Source organism: Somniosus microcephalus, chromosome 33, assembly GCF_052327205.1.
Source record: "Somniosus microcephalus isolate GS21.2 chromosome 33, FLI_Smic_1.0, whole genome shotgun sequence".
NCBI lineage: Eukaryota > Metazoa > Chordata > Chondrichthyes > Squaliformes > Somniosidae > Somniosus > Somniosus microcephalus.
The window spans coordinates 26,030,408-26,040,332 of NC_141019.1; positions in this window are offsets into that span (position 1 = coordinate 26,030,408).

The window sequence follows — 9,925 nt, forward strand, 5'->3', positions numbered from 1 at the left end:
CCCATTCACCCAGAGAGAGAACATTTCCCCATTCACCCAGAGAGAGAGAACATTTCCCCATTCACCCAGAGAGAGAACATTTCCCCATTCACCCAGAGAGAGAGAACATTTCCCCATTCACCCAGAGAGAGAACATTTCCCCATTCACCCAGAGAGAGAACATTTCCCCATTCACCCAGAGAGAGAACATTTCCCCATTCACCCAGAGAGAGAGAACATTTCCCCATTCACCCAGAGAGAGAACATTTCCCCATTCACCCAGAGAGAGAGAACATTTCCCCATTCACCCAGAGAGAGAGAACATTTCCCCATTCACCCAGAGAGAGAACATTTCCCCATTCACCCAGAGAGAGAGAACATTTCCCCATTCACCCAGAGAGAGAACATTTCCCCATTCACCCAGAGAGAGAGAACATTTCCCCATTCACCCAGAGAGAGAGAACATTTCCCCATTCACCCAGAGAGAGAACATTTCCCCATTCACCCAGAGAGAGAACATTTCCCCATTCACCCAGAGAGAGAGAACATTTCCCCATTCACCCAGAGAGAGAACATTTCCCCATTCACCCAGAGAGAGAGAACATTTCCCCATTCACCCAGAGAGAGAACATTTCCCCATTCACCCAGAGAGAGAGAACATTTCCCCATTCACCCAGAGAGAGAGAACATTTCCCCATTCACCCAGAGAGAGAACATTTCCCCATTCACCCAGAGAGAGAACATTTCCCCATTCACCCAGAGAGAGAACATTTCCCCATTCACCCAGAGAGAGAGAACATTTCCCCATTCACCCAGAGAGAGAGAACATTTCCCCATTCACCCAGAGAGAGAGAACATTTCCCCATTCACCCAGAGAGAGAACATTTCCCCATTCACCCAGAGAGAGAACATTTCCCCATTCACCCAGAGAGAGAACATTTCCCCATTCACCCAGAGAGAGAGAACATTTCCCCATTCACCCAGAGAGAGAACATTTCCCCATTCACCCAGAGAGAGAGAACATTTCCCCATTCACCCAGAGAGAGAGAACATTTCCCCATTCACCCAGAGAGAGAACATTTCCCCATTCACCCAGAGAGAGAGAACATTTCCCCATTCACCCAGAGAGAGAACATTTCCCCATTCACCCAGAGAGAGAGAACATTTCCCCATTCACCCAGAGAGAGAACATTTCCCCATTCACCCAGAGAGAGAGAACATTTCCCCATTCACCCAGAGAGAGAACATTTCCCCATTCACCCAGAGAGAGAACATTTCCCCATTCACCCAGAGAGAGAGAACATTTCCCCATTCACCCAGAGAGAGAGAACATTTCCCCATTCACCCAGAGAGAGAACATTTCCCCATTCACCCAGAGAGAGAGAACATTTCCCCATTCACCCAGAGAGAGAGAACATTTCCCCATTCACCCAGAGAGAAAACATTTCCCCATTCACCCAGAGAGAGAGAACATTTCCCCATTCACCCAGCGAGAGAACATTTCTCCATTCACCCAGAGAGAGAACATTTCCCCATTCACCCAGAGAGAGTGAACATTTCCCCATTCACCCAGAGAGAGAGAACATTTCCCCATTCACCCAGAGAGAGAGAACATTTCCCCATTCACCCAGAGAGAGAGAACATTTCCCCATTCACCCAGAGAGAGAGCATTTCCCCATTCACCCAGAGAGAGAACATTTCCCCATTCACCCAGAGAGAGTGAACATTTCCCCATTCACCCAGAGAGAGAGAACATTTCCCCATTCACCCAGAGAGAGAGAACATTTCCCCATTCACCCAGAGAGAGAACATTTCCCCATTCACCCAGAGAGAGAACATTTCCCCATTCACCCAGAGAGAGAACATTTCCCCATTCACCCAGAGAGAGAACATTTCCCCATTCACCCAGAGAGAGAGAACATTTCCCCATTCACCCAGAGAGAGAACATTTCCCCATTCACCCAGAGAGAGAGAACATTTCCCCATTCACCCAGAGAGAGAGAACATTTCCCCATTCACCCAGAGAGAGAACATTTCCCCATTCACCCAGAGAGAGAACATTTCCCCATTCACCCAGAGAGAGAACATTTCCCCATTCACCCAGAGAGAGAGAACATTTCCCCATTCACCCGGAGAGTGAACATTTCCCCATTCACCCAGAGAGAGAGAACATTTCCCCATTCACACAGAGAGAGAACATTTCCCCATTCACCCAGAGAGAGAACATTTCCCCATTCACCCAGAGAGAGAGAACATTTCCCCATTCACCCAGAGAGAGAACATTTCCCCATTCACCCAGAGAGAGAACATTTCCCCATTCACCCGGAGAGAGAACATTTCCCCATTCACCCAGAGAGAGAAAACATTTCCCCATTCACCCAGAGAGAGAACATTTCCCCATTCACCCAGAGAGAGAACATTTCCCCATTCACCCAGAGAGAGAGAACATTTCCCCATTCACCCAGAGAGAGAACATTTCCCCATTCACCCAGAGAGAGAACATTTCCCCATTCACCCAGAGAGAGAACATTTCCCCATTCACCCAGAGAGAGAACATTTCCCCATTCACCCAGAGAGAGAGAACATTTCCCCATTCACCCAGAGAGAGAACATTTCCCCATTCACCCAGAGAGAGAACATTTCCCCATTCACCCAGAGAGAGAGAACATTTCCCCATTCACCCAGAGAGAGAACATTTCCCCATTCACCCAGAGAGAACATTTCCCCATTCACCCAGAGAGAGAACATTTCCCCATTCACCCAGAGAGAGAACATTTCCCCATTCACCCAGAGAGAGAACATTTCCCCATTCACCCAGAGAGAGAACATTTCCCCATTCACCCAGAGAGAGAGAACATTTCCCCATTCACCCAGAGAGAGAACATTTCCCCATTCACCCAGAGAGAGAACATTTCCCCATTCACCCAGAGAGAGAACATTTCCCCATTCACCCAGAGAGAGAACATTTCCCCATTCACCCAGAGAGAGAACATTTCCCCATTCACCCAGAGAGAGAGAACATTTCCCCATTCACCCAGAGAGAGAACATTTCCCCGTTCACCCAGAGAGAGAGAACATTTCCCCATTCACCCAGAGAGAGAACATTTCCCCATTCACCCAGAGAGAGAACATTTCCCCATTCACCCAGAGAGAGAACATTTCCCCATTCACCCAGAGAGAGAGAACATTTCCCCATTCACCCAGAGAGAGAACATTTCCCCATTCACCCAGAGAGAGAACATTTCCCCATTCACCCAGAGAGAGAGAACATTTCCCCATTCACCCAGAGAGGGAGAACATTTCCCCATTCACCCAGAGAGAGAACATTTCCCCATTCACCCAGAGAGAGAACATTTCCCCATTCACCCAGAGAGAGAACATTTCCCCATTCACCCAGAGAGAGAACATTTCCCCATTCAACCAGAGAGAGAACATTTCCCCATTCACCCAGAGAGAGAACATTTCCCCATTCACCCAGAGAGAGAGAACATTTCCCCATTCACCCAGAGAGAGAGAACATTTCCCCATTCACCCAGAGAGAGAGAACATTTCCCCATTCACCCAGAGAGAGAACATTTCCCCATTCACCCAGAGAGAGAGAACATTTCCCCATTCACCCAGAGAGAGAACATTTCCCCATTCACCCTGAGAGAACATTTCCCCATTCACCCAGAGAGAGAGAACATTTCCCCATTCACCCAGAGAGAGAGAACATTTCCCCATTCACCCAGAGAGAACATTTCCCCATTCACCCAGAGAGAGAGAACATTTCCCCATTCACCCAGAGAGAGAACATTTCCCCATTCACCCAGAGAGAGAACATTTCCCCATTCACCCAGAGAGAGAACATTTCCCCATTCACCCAGAGAGAGAACATTTCCCCATTCACCCAGAGAGAGAACATTTCCCCATTCACCCAGAGAGAGAACATTTCCCCATTCACCCAGAGAGAGAGAACATTTCCCCATTCACCCAGAGAGAGAGAACATTTCCCCATTCACCCAGAGAGAGAGAACATTTCCCCATTCACCCAGAGAGAGAGAACATTTCCCCATTCACCCAGAGAGAGTGAACATTTCCCCATTCACCCAGAGAGAGAACATTTCCCCATTCACCCAGAGAGAGAGAACATTTCCCCATTCACCCAGAGAGAGAGAACATTTCCCCATTCACCCAGAGAGAGTGAACATTTCCCCATTCACCCAGAGAGAGAACATTTCCCCATTCACCCAGAGAGAGAGAACATTTCCCCATTCACCCAGAGAGAGTGAACATTTCCCCATTCAACCAGAGAGAGAACATTTCCCCATTCACCCAGAGAGAGAGAACATTTCCCCATTCACCCAGAGAGAGAGAACATTTCCCCATTCACCCAGAGAGAGAGAACATTTCCCCATTCACCCAGAGAGAGAGAACATTTCCCCATTCACCCAGAGAGAGAGAACATTTCCCCATTCACCCAGAGAGAGTGAACATTTCCCCATTCACCCAGAGAGAGTGAACATTTCCCCATTCACCCAGAGAGAGAACATTTCCCCATTCACCCAGAGAGAGAGAACATTTCCCCATTCACCCAGAGAGAGAGAACATTTCCCCATTCACCCAGAGAGAGAGAACATTTCCCCATTCACCCAGAGAGAGAGAACATTTCCCCATTCACCCAGAGAGAGAGAACATTTCCCCATTCACCCAGAGAGAGAAACATTTCCCCATTCACCCAGAGAGAGAGAACATTTCCCCATTCACCCAGAGAGAGAGAACATTTCCCCATTCACCCAGAGAGAGAGAACATTTCCCCATTCACCCAGAGAGAGAACATTTCCCCATTCACCCAGAGAGAGAACATTTCCCCATTCACCCAGAGAGAGAACATTTCCCCATTCACCCAGAGAGAGAGAACATTTCCCCATTCACCCAGAGAGAGAACATTTCCCCATTCACCCAGAGAGAGAACATTTCCCCATTCACCCAGAGAGAGAACATTTCCCCATTCACCCAGAGAGAGAACATTTCCCCATTCACCCAGAGAGAGAGAACATTTCCCCATTCACCCAGAGAGAGAGAACATTTCCCCATTCACCCAGAGAGAGAGAACATTTCCCCATTCACCCAGAGAGAGAACATTTCCCCATTCACCCAGAGAGAGAACATTTCCCCATTCACCCAGAGAGAGAGAACATTTCCCCATTCACCCAGAGAGAGAACATTTCCCCATTCACCCAGAGAGAGAACATTTCCCCATTCACCCAGAGAGAGAACATTTCCCCATTCACCCAGAGAGAGAACATTTCCCCATTCACCCAGAGAGAGAACATTTCCCCATTCACCCAGAGAGAGAACATTTCCCCATTCACCCAGAGAGAGAACATTTCCCCATTCACCCAGAGAGAGAACATTTCCCCATTCACCCAGAGAGAGAACATTTCCCCATTCACCCAGAGAGAGAACATTTCCCCATTCACCCAGAGAGAGAACATTTCCCCATTCACCCAGAGAGAGAACATTTCCCCATTCACCCAGAGAGAGAGAACATTTCCCCATTCACCCAGAGAGAGAACATTTCCCCATTCACCCAGAGAGAGAACATTTCCCCATTCACCCAGAGAGAGAACATTTCCCCATTCACCCAGAGAGAGAACATTTCCCCATTCACCCAGAGAGAGAACATTTCCCCATTCACCCAGAGAGAGAGAACATTTCCCCATTCACCCAGAGAGAGAACATTTCCCCATTCACCCAGAGAGAGAACATTTCCCCTTTCACCCAGAGAGAGAACATTTCCCCATTCACCCAGAGAGAGAACATTTCCCCATTCACCCAGAGAGAGAGAACATTTCCCCATTCACCCAGAGAGAGAGAACATTTCCCCTTTCACCCAGAGAGAGAACATTTCCCCATTCACCCAGAGAGAGAACATTTCCCCATTCACCCAGAGAGAGAGAACATTTCCCCATTCACCCAGAGAGAGAACATTTCCCCATTCACCCAGAGAGAGAGAACATTTCCCCATTCACCCAGAGAGAGAACATTTCCCCATTCACCCAGAGAGAAAACATTTCCCCATTCACCCAGAGAGAGAGAACATTTCCCCATTCACCCAGAGAGAGAACATTTCCCCATTCACCCAGAGAGAAAACATTTCCCCATTCACCCAGAGAGAGAGAACATTTCCCCATTCACCCAGAGAGAACATTTCCCCATTCACCCAGAGAGAGAACATTTCCCCATTCACCCAGAGAGAGAACATTTCCCCATTCACCCAGAGAGAACATTTCCCCATTCACCCAGAGAGAGAACATTTCCCCATTCACCCAGAGAGAGAACATTTCCCCATTCACCCAGAGAGAGAACATTTCCCCATTCACCCAGAGAGAGAACATTTCCCCATTCACCCAGAGAGAGAGAACATTTCCCCATTCACCCAGAGAGAGAGAACATTTCCCCATTCACCCAGAGAGAGAACATTTCCCCATTCACCCAGAGAGAGAACATTTCCCCATTCACCCAGAGAGAGAACATTTCCCCATTCACCCAGAGAGAGAGAACATTTCCCCATTCACCCAGAGAGAGAACATTTCCCCATTCACCCAGAGAGAGAACATTTCCCCATTCACCCAGAGAGAGAACATTTCCCCATTCACCCAGAGAGAGAACATTTCCCCATTCACCCAGAGAGAGAGAACATTTCCCCATTCACCCAGAGAGAGAGAACATTTCCCCATTCACCCAGAGAGAGAGAACATTTCCCCATTCACCCAGAGAGAGAACATTTCCCCATTCACCCAGAGAGAGAACATTTCCCCATTCACCCAGAGAGAGAGAACATTTCCCCATTCACCCAGAGAGAGAACATTTCCCCATTCACCCAGAGAGAGAGAACATTTCCCCATTCACCCAGAGAGAGAACATTTCCCCATTCACCCAGAGAGAGAGAACATTTCCCCATTCACCCAGAGAGAGAGAACATTTCCCCATTCACCCAGAGAGAGAGAACATTTCCCCATTCACCCAGAGAGAGAGAACATTTCCCCATTCACCCAGAGAGAGAACATTTCCCCATTCACCCAGAGAGAGAGAACATTTCCCCATTCACCCAGAGAGAGAGAACATTTCCCCATTCACCCAGAGAGAGAACATTTCCCCATTCACCCAGAGAGAGAGAACATTTCCCCATTCACCCAGAGAGAGAGAACATTTCCCCATTCACCCAGAGAGAGAACATTTCCCCATTCACCCAGAGAGAGAACATTTCCCCATTCACCCAGAGAGAGAGAACATTTCCCCATTCACCCAGAGAGAGAACATTTCCCCATTCACCCAGAGAGAGAGAACATTTCCCCATTCACCCAGAGAGAGAACATTTCCCCATTCACCCAGAGAGAGAGAACATTTCCCCATTCACCCGGAGAGAGAACATTTCCCCATTCACCCAGAGAGAGAGAACATTTCCCCATTCACCCAGAGAGAGAACATTTCCCCATTCACCCAGAGAGAGAGAACATTTCCCCATTCACCCAGAGAGAGAACATTTCCCCATTCACCCAGAGAGAGAGAACATTTCCCCATTCACCCGGAGAGAGAACATTTCCCCATTCACCCAGAGAGCGAACATTTCCCCATTCACCCAGAGAGAGAGAACATTTCCCCATTCACCCAGAGAGCGAACATTTCCCCATTCACCCAGAGAGAGAGAACATTTCCCCATTCACCCAGAGAGAGAGAACATTTCCCCATTCACCCAGAGAGAGAGAACATTTCCCCATTCACCCAGAGAGAACATTTCCCCATTCACCCAGAGAGAGAGAACATTTCCCCATTCACCCAGAGAGAGAGAACATTTCCCCATTCACCCAGAGAGAGAACATTTCCCCATTCACCCAGAGAGGGAACATTTCCCCATTCACCGAGAGAGAGAACATTTCCCCATTCACCCAGATTACACACAATTGGGAAGTGTCCATTATTTCTTTGTGAATGTTTGTGTTTGGTTCGACCAAGGTTGAATCGACAAGATTCAGTGGAATTAGATTGAAATACAGGAAACTCTTTATTATCCGGCACCAACGGGACCGGCGTGGTGCCGGTTTATCAAAATGCCCGGATTACAGAGAGGTATAGTTTAAAAGGTACGAGAGCTCCGTGCACAGCAACAAATCCAGGCTTCCCTGTTGCTTCGCAACATGTGCAGGAACTCCGGCCACAGACCAAGCGTCCCTGTTGCTTAGCAACAAGTGCACGAACCCCGGTTACACAGCCACAGATCCAGGAACTGCCACTAATATGAAGTAGAACTTACCTGAACCTACGCCTGAATTTTGCCGGTTAACAGAGATTTCCGGTTATTTAGGTGCCGGTAAATCGAGAGTTTCCTGTAGAAGCATTTTCCTATCCAATGCTCTCCTGCAAGTGCTGATCTTACTGGGGCAGGACCCTTGGCTTCCTGCTGTGCCTGTTCTTCCCCTCAGCTGAAGTCCACACGTGAGCACCTTCCAGCAGGAGTCAGCCAGTAGTGAGCCAGTGCAGGAACCCAGCCCAGTGTCACTGAGCCCAATTATAGGGTTCCTGCCTCTGATCACTCCACACAGTGCAGGAAATGTTGACATTGTCTTTTTCTCTTGCTGTAGGGCGATGGCTGCTGGCAGTGGGATGAAAACAGCTGGAACAACCTCAGCCGTTCGCCAAGGAACATTGGGAACCTGTTCACCAGAATCCCATCAAACCTCGATGCCGCAATCACTTGGAAAAATGGCACGATTTACTTGTTCCGGGGCGATCAATACTGGCGTGTCAACAATCAGTTAATGACAGAAGCAGGATTAACAAAGAGCAAATCCAAGGTCTGGATGCAGTGTTTGTAACAGGACGACGTGTGCACATTGATTGGTTAAAATATTGAATACCTGTCAGTCAACTGGGGGGAAACACAAAGGGGCCACTGCTGGATGTCATTTCTGGGATGGATACCTTTCCGGGGTTCGTACAGTGGATAGTTTTATACCGTGGAGAAGATCACAACTGAGAATTTCACAACACATTTGATCTCTGATTCTTAACGGCCATCAGCAGGAGACAGCTTTGATCCCGTATTCCGAGGATGGATTCTGTGCCGGTACTCCAGAGGGAAGAGGCCCAGTCAACAGGCTTCAACATTATTGTAGAAAAGGAATGAATTTTAATGAAGAAAGCTGGTAAGAAGCATGATTTTGTGAGAACTCCTATCTGGATGTCACTGAACTGTATTTGGGACAGGACTCAGCCTGAGCCTCAACCCCATCCCAGTGTTCAGTGCTGGGACCGACTGGCTCACCCTCAGGCTCCGGGAAACACCATTCGGTCACAAAGAACATAGTCTCCGACATGGACGCCGATTCCTATTCCTGCTTTCCTGGTACTATGTCCCATTCATTAATTTGAAACTTGATGCCGTGTACATGTGGAGAGGAGATGGGTCAGTGCCTGGGCTCAGCATGATCGTGAACTGAGACACAACATGAGACAAGTGTCAGTTCATTGTGGAAAATACTCACTTTCTTACAGAGCATGGATATGGTATGGGTGCGGTCGCATAGTGGTTATGTTACTGGACTAGTAATCCCGCAGCCTGGTTAATGATCTGGAGACACAAGTTCAAATCCCACCATGGCAGCTGAGGAATTTAAAATCAGTTAATTAATATAAGTCTGGAATGGGAAGCCTCATAACGGTGACCAGAAAGCTGCCATTTTGTCGTTAAAAACCCATCTGGTTCATTAATGTCCTTTAGGGAAGGAAATCTACCATCCTCGCCCGGTCTGGCCTATATGTGACTCCAGACCCACAACAATGTGGTTGACTCTTAACTGCCCTCTGAAATGGCCTAGCAAGTCAATCAGTGTAATCAAGAAGGCGGCTCCCCACCACCTTCTCGAGGGCAATTAGGAAGGGCAATAAATGCTGGCCTTAAGGC